Below are 21829 nucleotides of genomic sequence, written 5' to 3'. Positions count from 1 at the left end.
GGAACATGAATTTCATACTTATTGCTGCCCTAAAGCACCCAAACGCACTGTACTTACTATCTATGTGGTCGGTTCTTTGTTTTGGTTTTGTTAGTCGAGCAAACAGATTTTAAGCAAATTGAAACATTTCCACCTGAATACCTGGAAAATGCTTCAGCAACTTGAATATTACCCGGACAACAAGGCAAGCGTCTGGTCTTTGTCCTGGCCCAAAATCGGTTAACGCCATATATATACTTAAAGAAACTCGAATATTAACTAAAATATCAATTATAAACTATTTGCCATTGTTTGCATATGAATGGGCCTCACAATCTGGGCGTTGTTTAGCTCAGTGTTCAATGTTCGTGGGAAATGGCAAGTCGTAAATCAATTTCAAATATTTCATGTGGAAAATTTTCATCGGATATTGTTGGCAATTTGCATTATTTTCACTTGAGCAAGTGACTTAAACATCAGTTGACTTTAAGAAATTATTGAGTCAAGCCGTTTGAATTATTGGGTAGTTAAAATGTATACTTAATAGGAAAAATACTTCATAGGAAAACTAACTAAATGCCCAAATACGAAACTGCAGAGCAAAGCCAGGCTTAACCCATATTTAGATATCCTACTTAATGATATGGATTTTTATTTCAAGTATTCGATTGCTCAATTGATTGTTTTACCAGAACTGCTTAGCATTTAGCATTTACCATTCAGGGTCATCTTTTCAATAAAAGTGAAGCGTGAGCCGAGCGTTCTTGAATTATTTAGAATGCGTAAAGTGATTGTATATTTCTAGAAGTGCACGTGACGTCAATGAGAATTGCTTACGAGCGCATCTCCCACACTATAATCAATATCTGAAATGCCTGTTTATAGATAGAATAGTCTTACTGAAGTACCGACAATCAGTAGTCGCAGGAACTTGAACTGTCATTTGCGCAAGTAACATCCATCAAAAGTGTGTGCGTCTTACCTGCAATAAACAAAGAGCAAATGTGCTTAATTTAGTAAACAGCCCAAAAGGAATAGCTCGACGAGTGTGGAATTGTAAGTAAATGCTGGAGGTGGCCTCAAAAATCCATCAGTCACCTACAGTCCAGGTCCTACACATCTATAAGTACATGGAAAGTGTGGGTGACAAGTCAAAGCAACAAACTCTGATTGATGTTGATGCAATTGCAGTCCAGTTGCAAATGGAAACACTTGAGCTGATCGCCTGAGTTGTGCAAGCCCAAGTTGTGCCCCACAAAATGTGACTGATTACGGTCTTTTGAGTTCAGTTTAGTTTGGTTGAGTTCGGCACAGTCGAGAGATTTCAGTGCATGTAAGTAAACCCAAGCCGGCAATTTACGAATATGATGGAAAATAAACGGCAATTTTTTCTGGCAAATATTGAAAATAAATATCCTTCGCCCAAGCATATCTTCACAGCTTCAATGAAAATATTGTTCCATAACATGGCCATAAAAATTTAAAACTGCATAAAGCCAACAAAAATTAAAGAAAAACTGCAGTGGTAAACACAAAAGGCAACTGCAGCGGCATTTTTACATGTGCTGTGCTGTGTGAGTAAATAGCTTTCATTTTACGATGTTTGCGGTGGACTGACATTTAATTTGAACCAGAATGGGAGTTTAAGAACGGATTAACAGAGATCCGTTTGCTGAAAGCATTTATAATTTAGTTGTGGTTTACTCGAACAATGTTCAGCAGTGTTTACCGATTGCTGGTTATGGTTTATTATTTATTTGGCTTTAGACAGTGTTTGTGCGCTGGGTAATCCGCAGTTTGCAATCATTATTTCATTTGGATTTTTCATTCATTTTCATTATGAAAATTCATTGAATTGCGCCATTCTCAAGAATATGTATATGTGCACATATTCTATATATATATAGAAAAATGGATTATTATTATATTGCTTTTGATTTAATAATTGTCTGGCAATATGCGAAAAATTTGACAGGCTTCGGCATCGCTGAATGAATCATAAAAATTAAAACTCATGTTCCGCAATTTATTTAAACGACACAATGATACTTTTCCTGTGCAACGCTGCATTTTCTCGCGTTTTCCAATTTGGCAGCACAAGTCTGTATAATTGAGTTGTGTGTTTTTCCACAAATAATTTCCCGAATTGCGTTTATTTTCGGTTCCTGAATTTTAGTGGATGCCGTGGCGGCAAACCATTAACTGACGCGATCGGGCCGGTCGGGCAATAAATGTTTAAGAATTTCACTTCTGGCTGCTGACCAAAGCGGAAAGACTTTGTTTGGCTTTTGATTACGCCGAAATATAAATAATACACAAACATATGCCGCCACGAATGGGAAATTGTAAAGTTCGTGCAGAAATAAGCGAAACATTTTCAGCATTCCGGCGAAGTGATTTCGAGGTCTTCTCTGCTCAAACCGCAACCTTACCCTGGTTTTATTCAGTTTTGTTTTTCTGTTTCCCCCTGATTTGCCAACCATTTTAGCTTTGACCAAGTTACGCACGGCAAACTAAAAATATACATTCGCAATTGCAATCGAAATTGCATCGCCCGATATGGCAGGCATATAGACAATATATACAATATATACAACATATGTGTGTATAAATCGAAAACAAAATGCAGCGACAAGTTTCGACTCAATTATTGTGCAATTGACGCCCCAATGGGCGTTCAATGCAATTCATTCCCCTGCAGTTTGCACATTTTTTGAAAATTATTTTCCGTTCCTAATTGAGTTATTGTCTACTTGAGCTGAATTATTAATTGTCTGGTGAGTTGCATAATTGATATGGTTATTGTGGCGCCGTTGCATTAAGCCCTTGGATAAAAGAATTATCAGCCATTGCAGTTGCAGGTTCATTGGATCGTGAATCCGATTCCGAAAGACAAAGGAACCCTGATTCACCCATCCAGATTCATCCAGAACAAAAGACATGGAATCGAGTGTAATCAGTTCGTGAATCACTTGGCAGTCGATCAACGATAAAAAAGCGCTCTCAAAACGCTTGGGAGTACACAGTGACGCCTTAAAAATTTATTTATATTGTACTTATCAATAACGATTGGGTTTGCAGATAGAGCTGCTATCTTATTTTCATCGAAACCTTTTCCTACACAAATCAAAGCAAGAGGGAAGAAAACACTTGACACCTTTGTATTGCACCCTTAACAACTATTTGTAATTATATTCTATTTTAAAAGTTTGTGATTACCAATTACTAAGTTTAATCAATGGGAAGAGCACTGCATGGGAAGTGTTGCCAAATTGATATGCCACTTAGAAAATGTTCGGAAAATCGACCAATAGACCACGGCCATAAAGAAGATTAGAAGTTAGCTATCGGCCATCTGCATGTACTCAAGAGCACTGCTTTTGAATCTTTGCCACTATCTAAAGTTAACTCTGCCGAGAGGTTTAATATTCGTGTTTGCTATTTGATGGCCTTCTCGCACTGCCTCGTAGCCCCGAAATCCCCAGTAATAGAGCTTCGTCTAGACTTACGCAATTCTGTGATTCGCTCCGATGACTTCATTAGCGGTGGCATGTAAAATAAATTTAAATTACATGCGAAAACGAGGCAGAATCGAAGAGCTGAATGAAACAATCGACAGCATTGTACTCAACAATGTGCGAGTAGCATACCTAAATTTATGCCAGCGCTCAAGTTCAAAGTCAGGGACAGCCTCTCGCCCACGAATTCGTCGATTTATTACAAATGGCAGCTGCTCGTTGACACGCATATATTTAAAATATTTAATTGAGACTCTTGAATTAATCGACTTGAAAAGAAAGTTGATTTTTATTTAGTCAGTGGCACGAGTGAAAAAGTGGGAAAACAAAGCTGAAAACATAATTTGTATAACAACGCAGCAACAGAGAAAATGCAACTAATGAGCTCTCTTAATTGTCTCCTTGTTTGCTAATTAGAAAAACAAGTCTTAAAAAACGTTATTACTTGAAATAAACTTGGCCATAGATTATAAAACCCACCATTAACATTCAGCCCCATAGGCATTGTTCAACATCATATTATATCGCTTGAACGCCCGGCTCCCATTGTCCCATTCTCCTTTCACTTTACTGGTTTTCATAGGTGGCACTCCTAATTAATCGAAGCTTATCTTGGGCAACTTTCAGTGCATTCAACCTCCAAGACCAAGACCAAGAGCAAGTAGACAAAGCCCAAGGTTTATTCTTTCATGGGAGAGCAGTCTTATCAGTTTGCGTGTCCAAGTGCGGATTGAAAATCCAAGGGGACAAATCAGATTCAAAATGGGTATTTTCTATCATTTTATAAGAACAGGTTTATGATTCATAGGAGGTCACTTTATGCAATGCCTAGTTGTCTTTGCATTTATGCAAATCTTTCAAGTCGAGTGCCATAGAACAATCGAACAAAATCTTATTAGGTAATAGTAGTTGTGCAATAAAATAAATTTGTAGCAAAATGATATAAACTTATATGCCAATCACAGCTGTGGAAAATTACCCACAAAATTATTATGGAGCCCTCAAAAGTTTTCGGGCCATACGTACGTTCAGACTCAAAATTCGGAAGCTCCCTTACAATGCCCTTCCTGTTTACCTATATTTTTGGCTTATTAAATTATACGTTTATTACTCTATTCGAGGTGGCAAGCACGCTCGAAGTTTTTCCACTCGTTTTGTGTTTTTTTCCCTTTTTATTCGTCTGTGCAATAACTGCGGTGAGGCATTGCTCAGAATATTTCGACCAGCCCACCAGCGCACCCCATGGCGTATGCGTGTTATTCATTGAAAATTCCAGACACGCGTCTTGCCCAACTAAAAGTACCTCCCACCGACAGCCAATATCGCACCGCCTATTGCCCATCCACTCTCTGTATACACATCTCGACGGTCTATACTACGTAAAATGTTTATAGAATTACTATTAATTCATAAAGATTTTTATCCAATGAAATGAATTTAATTTACGGACTTTTATACTGTTATATACACGTTTGTTTACGTGCACGGTTGTCTGGTTTAAATTTATTTTCGCAAAAAGTGTCAACGGAACAAACTTGTTTTGTAATCATTTCGGTTTGAGTGGGGTTGTCGACTGAGTGCTGAGTGGTTGCTGATGGGGTCATCAGCAACATCACTGCCTCGCTGCACTCGAGGCATTGGATCGCTCATGACCCGTGCCGCACCCCACTGATTTTTGAATGCATTGCGGCCGGGCACCGAAATCGTTACAGTTCCGCCTGACTTGAGGCGCAGTTGTTGTGGGGCACATCTTACGATCGCCCCGGCTAACCGCGAAAATTGCGTTAAGTGTTTTGCATTTCGCGAGCTATTGCGCAAACAAAAGCCGAAGGTCAGGTGGGGAAAACAAGATTAAAGGGATAACTCGAACACTCGTTAAAAACTACCCTTGTCAAATTAAAATCCCTGAAATACTTTATTCTGGTGTACTACGAAATTAAACATTCAATATTTTGATTACAGTAAAATATTTTATTAAAACTTTAAGCACAGAAGCAACCAAAGCTACAATTGTTTGCGGACAGAAAACATTTCCGTAACCTCTATCATAATAGTGTTTTTGTATCTTTTGTACGTGGCCAATTGTACCAATCGGCATCATCAAGAAAGATATACGTTCCTTATATCAAAAGAGACGAAGCAAACTACATGATAAAGATACAAAATAGGTATTTTGGACACTAATTAGTACAAAAACTATTTAACAAGCTTATAACTCGAATAATACATTTTTTCTAGTGCTTGGACCAACAAATTTACAGTTTAATAAGCACAAGTCAGCAATTCGTGCATCAGACCATCCAGCCAGTCCCACATTCATTCAATGATTCATTCAGTCTGTCTGAATTCATTCATTCATTCAGCCAGGCAGTCATAAGTCAAAGTACTCGGGTATTCGGGCTCAGCTGGAAAGCCCTTTCCTTGAACGAAAACAACGAAATGCAAGGCAACTGCAACAATAACGGACACCGCAAGTCCCATAAAGTGCATTCACCCAAGGAAAAACCTTTAGAATCGCGGGAAAATGCGGGAAAGTGGGGGAAAACGCAGAGGGCGGGATGCCGCACAGTGGGAAGCTATAAAAAAACGCTCGCTCACGTGCGGAGACCAAAACAAAAGAGACCGAAACACACACACACAAAGAAAGTGCAGGGAAAAAAAACGTTTTGTTTTCTGGTTTAGTTCACTTCAATGCATTCTTCTCAAGGAAAAGAAAGCTGGAAGAAAGGGCTGCGAGAGAGTTTATGGCAGGCCATTGAAGTCGCTGGCGGGGTAAAAGGTTATAAATAAGCTGAAGCCGAAGGGGGAATACCCTTGCTCCCTTGTAGTACCTAATTATTTTTTAAGACGATAAGGTTTATGAATCGGCTTCATGGCACCTGCTTACTCACTTAATATCCAAATATTAAAATATGAATTTTTATTGCTGTCAAAGCCCCAAAAATTGCTACGTAGAGTGCAACGAAGAGGCGAACTCGAATACAAATATCATCCAGACAAAGGCTAAAGTGGTGTGTGTGTCAGTGTATTTGTGTGTGTGAACGGCAGGGACACAGGGGCCGAAAATGGGGGGCGGCATGGGGTGGTGTGCTGCGAGTGGGCGGGAATGCCATGTGGCAGTTTGGCAAAACTTTACGGGCAAACTTGTTAAGCAAACAGAAACCAGAATCCCGCCCTCCCCGCGATCTAAAAGGGGAGCGAGCTTCAAGATAAGCGCGTTAAAAAGTTCCCAGGGAAACGGGACACCAGGAGCGTGGAAGGGGGTGGGCCAATGGGGATTTGAAGGGGGGCTTCTGGCTGCCAGCTGTTTAATTAGTTGCACTTTCCCGAACCAGCGCTGCATTTTGGAACGGTTTGCCTAATAAAGTTTGTCCACTGCCAGTAGCAATTCTCCTCCGCATTCCCATTCTCCCTGCGCCCCCCTCGGAGACCCAAACAGAAAACACACCATTTCTCCCAGTGTCTCCTCCCCAAGACCTTCCCTTGCATTTGCTGCACTTTACGAGCGCATCCATGAAATATTTAAAAAGCTTTGTGTAACAAGATTTGTTTATGCCGGCCGCGATCTCCGCGTCGAAGTAGCAGCAGCTGAGGGCAGAATAAGCTAGGGTATGCACTGCAAAAAATGAGAAAATCTATACAAATAAATGAATACTTAAATGTATGACTCCTTCAGTAACTATTCCTTACTCCAAGAATAATATACATTCCAAGAGCTATTATTCTGTGCAACTTAAATCTATATATTTATGATAATGCAATATGATTGAAGATCAAATCCAAATTCAAGGCCATGAAATGCCATATTAATAGTTTTTGGAACCCGGGAAAGCTTAATATCCTTAAAGAGACTATCAGATACCATTTACTCGCACCCAATGCTTTGATAATTTCCGAGAACTTCCCGTGCATACGGACAGAAGTACAACTTATTAAGATTCGGAAACCACTTTCTTGCCAGTGCATGCGGAGATTAAAGGCGCGGAGTGGGATAAAATGCTGATAGCTGGAAGGCAGCTAAAAGTTTTTTCTTTCGGGTATGTCGAGCACAATGTTGTTTGGCCCGGGCACATAATTGCATATTTATAACTCCGACAAGGCGATGTCGAAGTCAAAGTCGCCGGCAAATTAAGCGCAGCACGGGGAACGCTCGTTGGCTCCCCAGCCGCTCCTCTGCCCATCCTCTGCTGCTCCATTGTGTGCAGCAATTAATGAAGCATTTCTGTATTTCTGTTGACTGCAGTAGCTCCGCCAGGGGTAGAGAGGGGGTTAGAAGGGGTAACAAAGGGGTGGAGAAGGTGCAGGGAAGGGCGTTGAGTATGACGTTGACTTTTGGCAAGGCAATTGAATAACCATGAGTGTCGGCTTGCTGGGAGACTTGGTCCTTTGAAACAGGCCTTAGTTGCCTGAGTTGCAAATTGATTTAAAGTTCGCTAAGGCGTGTGGCTTGTGGTTCTGAATAAGGCTAAAGGAAATTACCAGCAAGAAAGAGCAAACTAAGATAATAAATTCTGAAGATATATGCGTTCATTTAATTTCGGTACAATATCTTAACCATAAATTTGTTGTCAATATCTGAATTGAATTATATTTTTTATTCATTTATTGTTGTAAAATATTTCCCTTAAGTAAAGTTCATACATGCATATGTATGTACATTACATTGCTTAATTCAATTTGACGTTTCGCTTTTAATTTTCCCATTTGGGCGCACAAATGCACAAATGCACAATGCACAAAAGCAAATACAATTAAATATTTTATCACCGAAACCGAAATAAATTAACTTTTTTGTGTTATCGTGATTTGCATGTTCAATTGTGGCCTTCTATTGTAAATGTTTCAATAATACTCGATTTAATGATTTCTCAACCAACATGTAAATAGTATAAAATCAAAACAAAAATCGAAAACAATGAAAAACAAGAGAGAACGCTATAGTCGAGTTCCCCAACTATCTGATACCCGTTACTCAGCTGGTGGAAGTGCAAAGGAGAAATTTCCATACTGACAGTTTTTGGCGGTTTGTGGGCGTTAGAGTGGTCGTGGCAACATGAATCGACAAACTTGCGCTGCGTATATGTCTCTGGAGTCTGAATGCCTAATCTCAACTTTCTAGCTTTTGTAGTTCCTGGGATCTCAGCGTTCATACGGACTGACAGATAGGCGGACATAGCCAGATCTCGGCTATTGATCCTGATCAAGAATATATATACTTTATATGGTCGGAAACGCTTCCTTCTGCCTGTTACATACTTTTCAACGAATCTAGTATATCCTTTTCTCTAAGAGTAACGGGTATAATAAAAACAAAAAAATGTACACCATATATGTATGTACACCATCGTGTAAATATAAAATGTTTGGGAGCAATTATTGAATTCATTTAAGGCACTCGACTTTACAAAAAAAAACTGATAAATAGCTATAATCCCAATTCATTTGACCGAGCGGAGGAGTGGAAAATTTATTGAAGGATTTTTTTGCATGCGCAAACATACTTCACAGATTGTAATCATTATGCAAATGACTCGATTCGATTTGAACAGTTCATTAGAGTTGCAAACCAGTTGCAGCGACGAGTTGAATGAATAATTCAAGTGTGGGACTCAAGAAAATAACTCTCCATTAATGGGAAAATTTCGATGTGAATTAATTAAAGAACAGCGTCAGTCGCACACATTAATTTAAAAACAGAGAATTTTAAACGATTATTGAAATCATAAGCTTGTGACCCTGACTTTAAGCTCAATGCATGTTTCGGCCAGTTCCTCTTGAGCTATCAGTTTTATTTCTTATCAGCTGTGGCTTCAATGTCAAAGGCGAAGTGCACCCATACTTTGTGCCATTCGGGCAACTTAAAGAGCATATAAATATGTATTTAGTACGAAATTGAGGAAATAACTTGATTTTTGTTTTCAACGCTTTTCCGTTTCATGGTCTTGAATTTGTTGCATGGAACACTTAAAGATAATTGAGCTTCAGGCTTCATTAATATGTTTAAACAAGGTTATTAGCTTTTAAATTTTGCAACCTATTTAAGTGACAAATTAGGGATGGCATTACCTAATAATATTATGTTTAATGTTCGGCAGCACTGCCGGTACTTAAATTAACTATATTTTTTACTATTTATACTATTTTTACTTTTCATCGCAAAATCACGTTTAATAACAGTTTTGTTCGTTTCCTTATTGATATAAATAAGCCTGATAAATGATATATTTGATATCTGCGTACACGTATCTCACTTCCTGGTTTGTGAATAAGTGGCTATACCACTGCCTCGTAAATTGCGCCCTTTTACAAGTCGTGCCGCGCCCTTTTTAATGCAATGGCTATAATCGGGGCCGAGAATGTTTATGGACCTGCACATCGGTTTCAAAAGGCGGGGAGCGAAGTGCGTGCTTATGAAAATGTTTACAGCATCTGTGCAACGGCGGGCCAAGCAATAAAGCTGGAAAAGAAGCAGGAGATCAAAAAGCGTGGATGGGGGATCAAAAAATGTATATATATTTATATAAAGAGGGCCTAAAAAGGGGGCGGGGCCGGCGAGTAGGTGTGCTTGGTTAGGCAGGAAAAACGTGATGCGAGTGAAAGCCAAGTAAGCCAAGGAAACAGCTTTCTTTTCGCCACCAGAAGATACAAGGCACCAGATACACATACCCATACGCTGGCACATTCACTTTCGGCCACAAACACAAAAACTTGGCCAAGTGCCGCAAAAATGCATTTGTTTGAATTTGCGCCGAGCAACGAAATGTGAAATGTAAAATGAGAAATGGGAAATGAGGAATGGCCAGGCTTCGAAAGTGGGTCACAATCCAATGCCAGCCGCAGTAACATTAACTGAAACCGAAACAGACTCTACTCTTTTGGCCAGGCCAACACGACACGTCCGTTCGAATGGTGAAATGTGTGTGGTAAACGCAAGAAAAATGATGATAAATGGAAAGGCAATTGCCACAGACTTGTCCAACTTCTGTCCGCGGCGGAGTCATTTTGGGGGGCGGTGATCGGGCCGAGAAGCCACTAACCACTAACGACAAGGTCAGTCGTTCTATCGATAAGACTGGCCAGATGGAAAACCTGCTTACAGAGATGAAAATATACATGTGGAATATCCAAGAAAATGAAGTCCCTAAAAGCATACAAAAAGTATAATACTAAAACTGTATATATTATAATAAGATATAGGATAGCTCCTTCAAAATAAATGTGCATTTTATATAAGCTATCTTTAAACAAAATAAAGCTTTTGTCTGGGAGCTTAAACATCTTAAAAAACATCTGCTATATCGCTCACTGAACCGGTATCTAACCGATATGATATCACGAATATTTATACCATCCCTACTTTTGGGCACTGGATAAACGATAAGAGCCAAATTATCATGATAAGAATTATTATTCTTTGTTTTTCAGCACATGCATTTCCGTTTGAAAAAGAAAATGTTTTGAATTCAGCTGGGACCGCTAACCTGTGACTTCTCCGATTGAAATCCTCAAAAGAAATCCGTGCGACACCTGAATCATGCTACAGGTTAAGTTCGATGTTATTGACCATCAGTTATTGAAGCAAGGCGAAAATGCAGGCGAAATACCTGAATTAAATGAAGTGAGACATGGGAGAAGGCGGCAGGTGGGGAACAGGTTAGCATACGAATATCACAGCACACAACTTCGCAGACTTCATAATTGTGCCTGCTTAGTAGGTAGATGGATGAGGAAACAAAAAAGAACTTGCTGGCTAATAAACACGATTGTGCAATAGGCCATTAAGGAGATACCAGAACGAGTTACACACAATCTAGATTTTGTATATGTACATATGTATATGCACGGAGCGAAATAGCGCTGTCATTTGATTCTGGAGGACTTTACAACAGCCTTTACGAGTATGCAATACACTGCCGTCAAGCGACCTTCGAGTGATAATCGAGAGCTCGAAAATATTACAACATTTTTGATTACGAGACAACAATCGTTGTTTTCCCCCACCAATGGCCAAACTCACACGTTCCCATTATCAGCGCGGCTTTTCTGGACCCCAATGCCGCACACCGCCATGTGGTTGGGGTAAAATAATACGGAATCGACGTCTCGAATTGAAAAGCCAGCAGAAGTGCAATAAATTAAAACACCCACACGGGTTAACGATCGCGGGGTCAAAGGGGGACTTCAGAGAACAGGCGGTGCAGTTATACAATTAGCGCACAGTGGGAGCGAAAGAGAGGCCAGCACAGGCTGGAATATATTTGCAATAATGAAAATAATTAGAAATTCAAATTCAATAATCGTAAAAAGCAAAACAATAAATAAAAGTCAAATCAGAAACCAAGAAAAAAGCTACGGTAAATAGAAAACTCATTAATAATCTAGCTGATATTATATAAATTTGCATAGATTAAATTACTACAATGTGTGGGTGTGGGTGCAGGAAAAATACATTTATATAAGGCGGAAAAAAAGAATCCATTTGACTAGCAGCTGTATTAAAAATGACGACTCCCGAGAAACACATGTACGTTTAAGAGAACTTTAAATGTAATTCAGCCTTTTAGAGCGATTATTCACTCTGAGATTAAGAACTTCCCGCAACAGTTGCTCTAGAAATGATTTAATTGTATAAATATGTATTTCTTTGCTAAAGCTAAAGTACTACATTTAATTTCCATTTAAAAGGACTCAATTAAAGAACGCTTATGATAGAATATAGTTGGTCGCACCACTCCTACGAATGAGTCTTTTTTTGTTTAAAGTTCCAGAGTGTTCGAAACCCATCCATGGTTTTAGCAAAGCCAGAAAATCTTAATAAAAAAGCAATAATTTACATCGGCTTCTAAGACGGTTTATTCACACTTTTTGTGGATGAAGAAAATATATAAAAATAGAGCTTCGCTCGCCGACTGAGCAAACTTCGAAACTGCAAAACCAATTGGCAGCTCAAAAGTGGCGGCTTATTTATTTACGTATGTGTTTTCTTTTTTCTGCCTTTTGTTTTTTGTTATTCTCTCGACTTTGCTAAAAAATAAACCTGTTTTTCACTGGCTCACGCATTTCGGTAACACCACCGCACAGCCGTATTTCTGGCCATTAAGCCGAAAAATAAGCAGCAAAATAGACAACAACGGTCTGAGGTTACAAATTCTGTGGCTGCTGTTTCAGCAAAACTGAAGGCACGACCAGAGCCACAAAAGTTAAAGAGCTCTCCACAAAGATCTCAAGAGTCGAACGCCCCACTCAACTTAGCTCAACTCAACTCAACTGAACTGAACTAAACCGGAGCTCTTATCTTTTGGGCTCGCAAAAATATTATACCGATGTGTACTGTATGGCCAAGTGAGTGAGTGGCTCTTTGACCAACCGTCGGCCTTTCGGTGGGATTTCTTTTTCTTTTCAGCTTCTGTTTCTCCACATTTTGCCTTTGCCACTCTGTTCTTTCTGTTGGCTTGGCCGTATTTATTACCAACTTGTCACACTGACTGAGTTTTCCCAACCCGTCTAGAAACTTTATGATGTGTCAAGAAGGTTTTACACTTTAGCTTAAACTCCCTTGTGCGTCAGCAAATTTGGCCAGATTATTGTTAATATATAATGTATGTTTATGCTTAGATTTAAATCACAATTAAGTAAAAATAGCTATGTGGTGACCCAATTAGAAAGGTTTTATAGCATAAGGCGACAAATTGAATACAAATCTGTTGGAATTTTCCATTAAAATTTCCGTAGGAATCTGCCTGCTTCATTCGGAAGCATATCGAATTCGATTTAATAGCTTTAAACTGACCTTAGACAGAGGACGCTTAGCTTAGATAACGATAAAAACAACCAATACCATAAAATATAAAAACTGTTTTTATTTTGGTAAGCATAGGTTTGTATGCTAATTTGCTATGCACGCCTCATATCGAAATTCCGCACTCCGAAGAAAGGAAAAAATAACGAAATAATAACATTATGGATCTACGAACCGAGATCAAAGATAAATTTGAAAATAGTTGTAGGTTTTATCATAGAACTGATTATTATTGAGGGCGTTTCCCATTAAACATTTTAGTATGGCGTTCTATTATCGCAGAAATAGAAAATTGAATATGTCTTAATTATCTATACCTCTTTCCACTCCAATATAAACTATTTATAAGACTGCGGCAAGGCTAGACCAATTTTAGGTCATTATAGTGCACTAAAAATGCCATAAAATGGATGAGGTACTTCCCAAACTTATAAAAGCAATCTAAAAATTTGGTTTTGCAAAAGACACTTTTAGAATTTTGGTTATAAATTAACTAACGCAGAATTTATCATTGAAAATATTCTGGGAAATAACGGTCATTAAATTTATCAAGTATTTAAAAAGGAGCCCCACTATTTATGAAACCAATTTGGTTTAAATATTTTCATAATTAAGATTATCTGAGTTGTTTCAGATGCAGCCTAATTTGGAAAAATAATACCTGCGATTGAAAACATCAGTTTGTGTGGTGATTATAATACTGATTTAGGCCATGGAATTTGCACTCCGTTTCCGATTATCGACATTATTAAACATAGTAAATTCAATATTTGACAACCACACAGAAACAACCGTGTCCAAGCAGTGAATGAATTCATAGCTAAATTTATTAGTCGATTTTTAAGTTGGCTTTCTTAGCTGATCCCAATCGGATATGATAATATATATTTATTTTCAATATATCTTGTTTTACAACTCGGAATAGCTCTGTGTCGCCACATATGGCGAATGCTGTTGTTCTGGTTGAGGTAAACAATTTTGTTAGCTGATTAATGGCCCTTCGCAAGGAACGTCTCAGTGCAAAAAGCGAACGATACGGGGTATCAAGTGGGGTTTTAGCCAATATTATGGCAGGTCGTGACTTTCAGTCACTAATTTACTGAGACAAAACAAAACACAATACTCCTGCTTATGCAGTGTGTTTAGAGCGCACTTTAAAGGTACTATGTGTTCACGACGCCTGATTTGCCATAGTTTGCACAGAGAGTTATGTTTTGTCTAATCTTTAAGAACTTTAGGACTTGGGCTGGGTTGGGCTGGCATTAGCAGAGGTACTCGTTTGCCGGGGCTGAGTCGATTAGATAAGCAAATTTACAATGCCTTTGGGGCCCAAATGTAAATTCTGTCTGACGGCGATAATATTGTTAATTGCCAGTTTGCGTTGTTTGGTCTCGGCTGTGCCTTGCTTTCCATTCGGTTTGGGTCGCTTGCGTGGAGGTGTGATTGCCAAATTCGACTGGCCAATCAATCAATGAATAGGTTTATTTCATTTCGAACAGCTTAGACGTCGATTTGCATACATAAACATTGAACTGGCACGAGTTTTGATCGTTGGGCACAACGTGGCTCTACGTTCTTTTATTTGGAAGCTATTGCACATCATTAAAATGTGCTACCTATTTTTTATATACATATAATATGAAAGAAAGTTTCAGGTAACTATTTCCATAAGAACGTTTTTTATCCAGAAAATACCATACTTGTAAATTCATGTATTACTTAAGCTCTATTGAGTAACGTTGTTTTTAATGACACTGTACTGATAATAACTGGTTAACTTGCATTTACTCTTGGTTTCTATTTTTGAAATAAAATAGAAATATTTAAAGTAATAAACCGGAAAATGTTTAGTTGGACTAAATACCACGTTGGAACTTAAAAGCGCCCAAGATACTAAAAATAAGTTTAGGCTGTCTCGTACAATTACAAGTTCAATGACTATGATTACCCAGTCAACGATATCGATCAAGGTGTTCAAATGGACAACTGGACAGTTGGACGGACGGTAAGTTATCGACTAGACTCGCCAATGAATTATGATCGAGAACGTATGGTTCGAAAACCAGTTTTAGTCAGAAATCCTCTCTAAGGCGCAAATCTGAGTTTCGATCAAGTGGTGTTCTGGTAATTGGAAATAATTCTCCGAAGCCACAACACACACAAATTGAAATAACAATTGTGCAAATTTTTGAGATCCCGGGAAACCACCGCACAAATTAACCAAAAAAAATTCTCCCACATAGAGATTCTACGAGAAACCATTAAGTCGATGATTCAAACGAATTACACACTTAACTGTTCGGAGCTGCCCACAACGAACAGCCGAGCCATTTACATATATTCCTACTTAATTATTGCCTTTAGGCACCAATTGATTAACGAATTAAATATAGAAAACGCACACAGATCAAGTGGGGTGATGGCTTTTCTCGGGCGAGTTCAAGTGAATTTATTGCACTTTGTCAGCCCTGATAGAGTGCATAAATCAGCAAACATTACAGTCCGTGTGCGTTTGACACACAAACCATTCAATGTCAACAAGCCGAGACAGTGAAAATCGCCAAAGCGATTTTAAATCAATTTTCAGATACTCGTGGCGTGAATTTCCTCCCATACAATCCTAAATTACGAAGTACTAAAAGTGCGTTAGTCAAATACAATATGCAAGGTGTTAAAATTTGTTCTTTTAAACATCATACAATATTTGCTTACAACATCTTTACAAGTCTGGAAAGCTGAACTACATTTGACATATATACAAATGACACATTTGTTGTTTTATTTTATATTCGATCTTAAAGGTTTACACAATTAGGAAATATCAAATATATTTGATTTTAATCTGAAAAATTTTAATTTTAAATGGGAACCATATTTTTTACATCTGGCAATGCCTCAGATAGATGGAAAGGCCAAAAGCAGGGGGCGCGGGTGTTAGAGAACAGCAGGCGATTTGTTTGAAAACAGTGAATTGTTTATGAGGTTTTCGCGAATACGCTCGAGTGGCTGAGAAACCTTTTCAGCCTGCTAATGCTAACAAACTTGAACAGCGGCGGGAATCAATTAGCGGCTTGCAAGGCCTTAAAGTACGTATTTCCAGCGATTTTTATTCCTTGTTGTTTTTTGGAAGTAACGTGATAAATAAAACAACACAGCTGATGGGCTCTCTCCGCGCGAGAGTGAGCTCCTCTCTCGCTCTCACTAACGCAGCTGCTACTAAAATACTCAGCGGCCATTGAGAAAATAAAAGCAAATAAGAAGCAACAAAAACGAAGCAAAATAAAAAAGATGAAACACATTTCGCAACGCCCTGAGATTTTTAGGACTGTCTCGTTTTTCCACAACAAAAATACAGCACATAATATAATAATAAAGTTAACAGTTACGACATTACACGATTTTGGGACTTCAGCTTGGGGAAAACTCACCTCTCTTTGATTTTTCGTTGGTTTATTGATACGAAGAGCGTGAACCGGAGAAGAGGGGAAGGTGTGGGAGAAAGAGCACAAGACTTTCACAAAAATAAAAATTGAATCTGAGCGCAAAAACAGCATTTATTTGCATTTGCTTTCCACTGGCTTTCGCTGCGCTTTCACCGCACTTTTCACGTTAGGGAAATTGTTTTTTCATTTGTCAGCAGTTGTTTTTCATCTGCTCACTTTCTTGGCTGTTTGATTTTCTTTGCCCATTCCATTTTTTTGGGCCATTGAGCAATATTTTTTGTCGAACACGAAACACACACACACGGGCTCGCGTTCGCGAGAGACACTCACACGTACACACCTATCGGTGCTATGCGCCAGCTCTATTCTGCATTCTGCAGTTTTCAGCTGCACTGCGGATTTATGGCCAATTCTGGCGACTTCTTCGACTTGCCCAAGAAAAACAAGGCACAAATGCGATTTCGACTTTCCTGCTGTTTACACGCGCTTTGCTGCTTTCCCAACTGCTTCGCCCGCTCTCTCAATTGGAAATGAGTGCTGGTGAGAGCGAGAGCGTCGGCGCAGTGTGGCCTTTGATCGGTGCTGTGCGGGATTTTGGGTGAGCGCGGCGTGCGGCCACACTGCCGCCCAAACAGCTGTTCGAAGATGAAAAACAACAAATTCTAGAAAATTTATTTTTAACTCAAATTGCTATTCTTACTTGATTTATTGCTCAAAATCTTTACTTTCACTACAATGTTTTCATGTTTATTTCTGTCTTTTTTTTAGAAGTGATCTTTTGTATATAACAGTGCCTTTTAAAAGTATCCCTTTCTTATTTTTTACAATTTAATTATTTTATCAGTTTGTGGGAAATGTCAATAAGTTGCTGGTATATAAAATAAAATTTTAAATTTAAAATATAAATAAATGTCCAACTAGATCGAAAGTAAATTTATATTTTGGCAAAAGGACTTAAAATTGGCAAAATGAAAGTGATAAAATTTTATAGGGGTTTTAAAAATAGACATCAACAAGGCCCAGTGATTTGTTTAAAAGTTTAATTTTTGGCATTGCTAATATATTGAATAGAACAGCAAAAAAAAGAAAAATGTATGCATTTAATAAATTGAATACAAATACTAGTTAATATTTGTATTCAATATACTAGTTAATATTTGTATTCAACTTATTAAATTCAAAATAAAACAAGAGAGAACGCTATAGTCGAGTTCCCCGACTATCTGATACCCGTTACTCAGCTAGTGTAAGTGCGAAGGACAGTTTTTGGCGGTTTGTGGGCGTTAAAGTGGGCGTGGCCAAAAGTTTTTTGGCAAATAGATAGAAATTTACAAGACTAATACAAAAACGAAAAAATATCAAAACATTTTTCAAAAGTCTGGGCGTGGAAGCTTTGGGCGGTTTGTGGGCGTTAGAGTGGGCGTGGCAGCATGATTCGACAAACTTGCGCTGCGTCTATGTCCCTGGAGTCTGTATGCCTAATCTCAACTTTCTAGCTTTTGTAGTTCCTGAGATCTCGACGTTCATACGGACGGACAGACGGACAGACGGACGGACAGACGGACGGACAGACGGACATGGCCAGATCGACTCGGCTACTGATCCTGATCAAGAATATATATACTTTATATGGTCGGAAACGCTTCCTTCTGCCTGTTACATACTTTTCAACGAATCTAGTATACCCTTCTACTCTACGAGTAACGGGTATAATAAAATGAACTAAAAAATGAAAAGTATTTTGCAAAAAATATTTGAAACAAAAGTCGTTTGATATTAATATTCATAAAATATTATTCATAAATATTAAATTACGACGAGGAAAACCGAAGTATGGGGCAAATTATTATGAATTTAAAAAAGGAAATCAAATTCAAACAGTAATGTTAATAATAAAACCGAAACGTTCAAAAGCTTATTTGTGTAACAAGTTATGTTCAGATCTCAAATTACGGCTATCAAAAATGCAAGGCACTTTTAAATGACTCGGTTGGATTTTGGTGTTCAAGTCCGCAGATCTTCCCGTGAAACTCATAAAGTGGTCATTAAGTGCAGTCTACTGTGAATTTGGTTATGCCTAAAACAGTCCGCCAACTCCTTTATTTGGTCGGTGATTATTCAGGGTATTATGAAGCCTAGGAATTTAATTACTCAAAACAAGGAACCCAAAGCTGAAACAGAATCAAAAGAGGCAAGTCCGGGTCGAGGCATAAATTGGACCCTTTTCATGTTGCGTTTGCCAAGTGAAAGATAACTAAATAGTAAAAGGCACACAGAAAGAAATCATGAAAACATAAAAGCCTACAAACTCTTTAAATCTTTGTTTATATAATATTTGAATTTATTCCCAATAAAAAAAGCCCTTATCCTTTTGAAAAGTTTTTTCAATCATCTAGTTTCTTAAAAATAAGATAATATAAAATGATTTGAAAAATCATTTGTAATTAAATACAGTTAAAGTAAGATTATTAGTTTATTGTATATTCTAAAATCTAAGGTACATTTAAGAATAAATACATATATTTTCGAAATAATTTTAACTTTTGTTTCATAAGAAACACAAATGGTTCTGGAAAACTTTAAGCTGCTATTTCTGCTGTCTTCATTCAGTGCGGTGAAAATCACATCCTGGGAATCGAAACAAAGTCTTCATTCAGAGTGCTCCTCCCAGCAAATTGCAGCAATAAAATTGAAGAAATGTCCAATGGGACTGTGAAAAATGGACGGGCAAGTGGAAATAAAAATGGCAGGAGGACGGGACGAAGAGGAACCCACTGCCAGTCTGTTTGCTCCTGTCAACTTTCATTCGCAGCCGCCCGTTGCTTACAGAGCCCCATTTCAGTCAAGTGCCCCCATATTTTCCGCATTTTCCCCGCATTTCCCCCTCAATTCGAAGTCAAGCGGAATAACAACAGCAACACTTGCCGCAGGATTTTAGGGGAATGGCGTAAAAAAGTGGGTGGTCCAACCAGTCCTCTTGTTTTTGATGATGATGACTGCAGAAGCGATAATGATGCATCCCCTTCATTATTCGCAGGCAAAAGTGTCGCCGAGTCCATAATGAGCAGCAGAAATTCGCGTGGCGCCATAAGTGACAAACGGCCGGGAAATAGGAGATCGGCAGGGGTTATTATCCAAAAAGGGAGGCAGTGCATCCAAACTTCTGGCGGAGCAGTGGCATCATATGGCAAAACATTTGTAATTTCTCAACCTCTGTCAGAAACATTAAAGTTCAAGCGAATTTGGAATGAAATACTGTCTCCAACAGGAAATTCCAATCATATGCATGCATCATCATTTCGATACAACCGTATAAAGTGAACAAAAATAATAAAAAGTAATGTCGAGCCTTTAAAAATGTTCCATCCGAACAGACAAATTTATGCTTAAGTTCACCTTTTGATTGCCAAACTTCATGTCCTCACATGAAATCTGGTTATTTTGGGAATATCCCAAAAGCCCGAGCCAGTTATTTTTGTTAATCGACCCACGCGCCCTGTAATCCCATTTTCAATTTTCCATAAACTTGAAACCCTAAGGCATCCCAGGGTCCTTTCATCGGAGTCACCTGATCAGGTTGTAAGCAGACTAAGCAATCAAAGGACACTGGTCGACAAAAGAAAGGACCTGCTTCTGGTCATCGTCCATTGGACGTTGGACGTGGGACATCGGCCATCCCATCAACACAACTAATCCCCGGCATTCACCGAATGATGGACACATCTGATGGATACTCCATACCCATCCCCGTCCCCGTCCCATGCACTCCGCACTTCATTTCCTCGGCAATCCCAGCCTCTCTGTTGTTTCACTTTTTCATGTCTGATTACGGCTCAAGGCGTACACTGCGAGAATAGGTCGCAGCCAGACAGTTGATTAATGTATTTGCGAATGTATTACTACCGACGTTGTTGCTAAATAATATTTCATTTAGATTAATATTTAATTTCGCATCTTAACTGACCTATCTAACTTCCAGTTATAATTAAGGCAGTAATTTCGAAGCGTTTCAGTAACCACTACTCTGATGTGTTCGATGTGCTTTTGGCTTGGACAGATTCCGGAGATCCCCATCCGATGCTGTCCTCCTTCGCAAGGACTCTGTTTATCCCCGACAAAGAGGACGACGCACTGCCTGCTGATTGCAGCCGTTACCATTGAAAGATGCTGCGGAGCTTAGAACTCGGAGCTCCGGCCTCAGTGTTTATCTTCCGAGCGATTCCAGCTGCCTGCTCTTGGAGAGCTAAGCAAACAAGCCGTCGGGCAAAGGGTTCTGTCGTTTAAATAGCATCTTGACCGCCCAATGAATCATTCATTTGCCGCCGAATCCAATTATTGCGCATACGCCCTGCTGCACGGGCCTAGAACTTAAAGCTGGCGAGCAACGAAGGAAGACCCACTAGTCACATAAATAGGTGTCGCCTGCAGCTGGAAAAATGGATTCGATGTCTAGATCGGAACCGAAATCTGCCAATGATTTATTATTCGACCACTTAATTGCATATGGATAATGACCTACAAATGGAAAATTATGGCCTTTCATGGGGAATTATCGGGCAAAAGTGCATGTGAGTCTCTAATTATCGAGTTCATACGTCTGCAGCTGTTTACCCTTGTAATTAAGGCTTGTTGAATAGTTAAATATTTATATACTCCTGCAGAGTTGAGGTATTCATAGTCTTCGAGTCATTTCAACTTAACTTCGTAGGGTAACTTTTGTAATTAGTGCCTAAATATATGTTCTTTATTGATTGGTGAAATAAATTTAACTGTATGCACCAAGTCGAGTCGCATATGTATGAAAAGTATGCTTTTTCAACTAATACGAAAAAATAGCAACATGAATTATTATACCCGTTACTCGTAGAGTAAAAGGGTATACTAGATTCGTTGAAAAGTATGTAACAGGCAAAAGGAAGCGTTTCCGACCATATAAAGTATAAATATTCTTGATCAGGATCAATAGCCGAGTCGATTTGGCCATGTCCGTCTGTCCGTCCGTCTGTCCGTCTGTCTGTCCGTATGAACGTCGAGATCTCAGGAACTACAAAAGCTAGAAAGTTGAGATTAGGCATACAGACTCCAGGGAC

General features: G+C 38.8%; 1 protein-coding gene and 1 long non-coding RNA gene across 3 annotated transcripts in view; one reads left to right on the top strand and one right to left on the bottom strand.

Annotated features, from left to right (window-relative positions):
- LOC6529368 overlaps nucleotides 1-21829 on the bottom strand; it is an 86129-nt gene that overhangs the window by 28197 nt on the left and 36103 nt on the right. Inside the window, exon 1 of one of the 2 annotated variants that reach the window (XM_002090337.3) lies at nucleotides 16725-17367. The exons of the other annotated variant lie outside the window; for it this stretch is intronic. The gene's annotated coding sequence lies outside the window, so the exon portion shown is untranslated. Of the gene's footprint in view, nucleotides 1-16724; nucleotides 17368-21829 lie in introns of those variants that run through there. 2 annotated transcript variants of the gene reach the window in all.
- Nucleotides 970-21632, top strand: LOC120320971. Its single transcript, XR_005560498.1, has 3 exons — nucleotides 970-1312; nucleotides 19295-19694; nucleotides 19777-21632. It is a non-coding gene; the product is annotated as an uncharacterized LOC120320971 (long non-coding RNA).

This window comes from Drosophila yakuba, chromosome 2R (genome assembly GCF_016746365.2).
Source record: "Drosophila yakuba strain Tai18E2 chromosome 2R, Prin_Dyak_Tai18E2_2.1, whole genome shotgun sequence".
NCBI lineage: Eukaryota > Metazoa > Arthropoda > Insecta > Diptera > Drosophilidae > Drosophila > Drosophila yakuba.
Note: the sequence above shows the minus strand (reverse complement) of the source record. Positions and strands in the feature narration are given on the sequence as shown.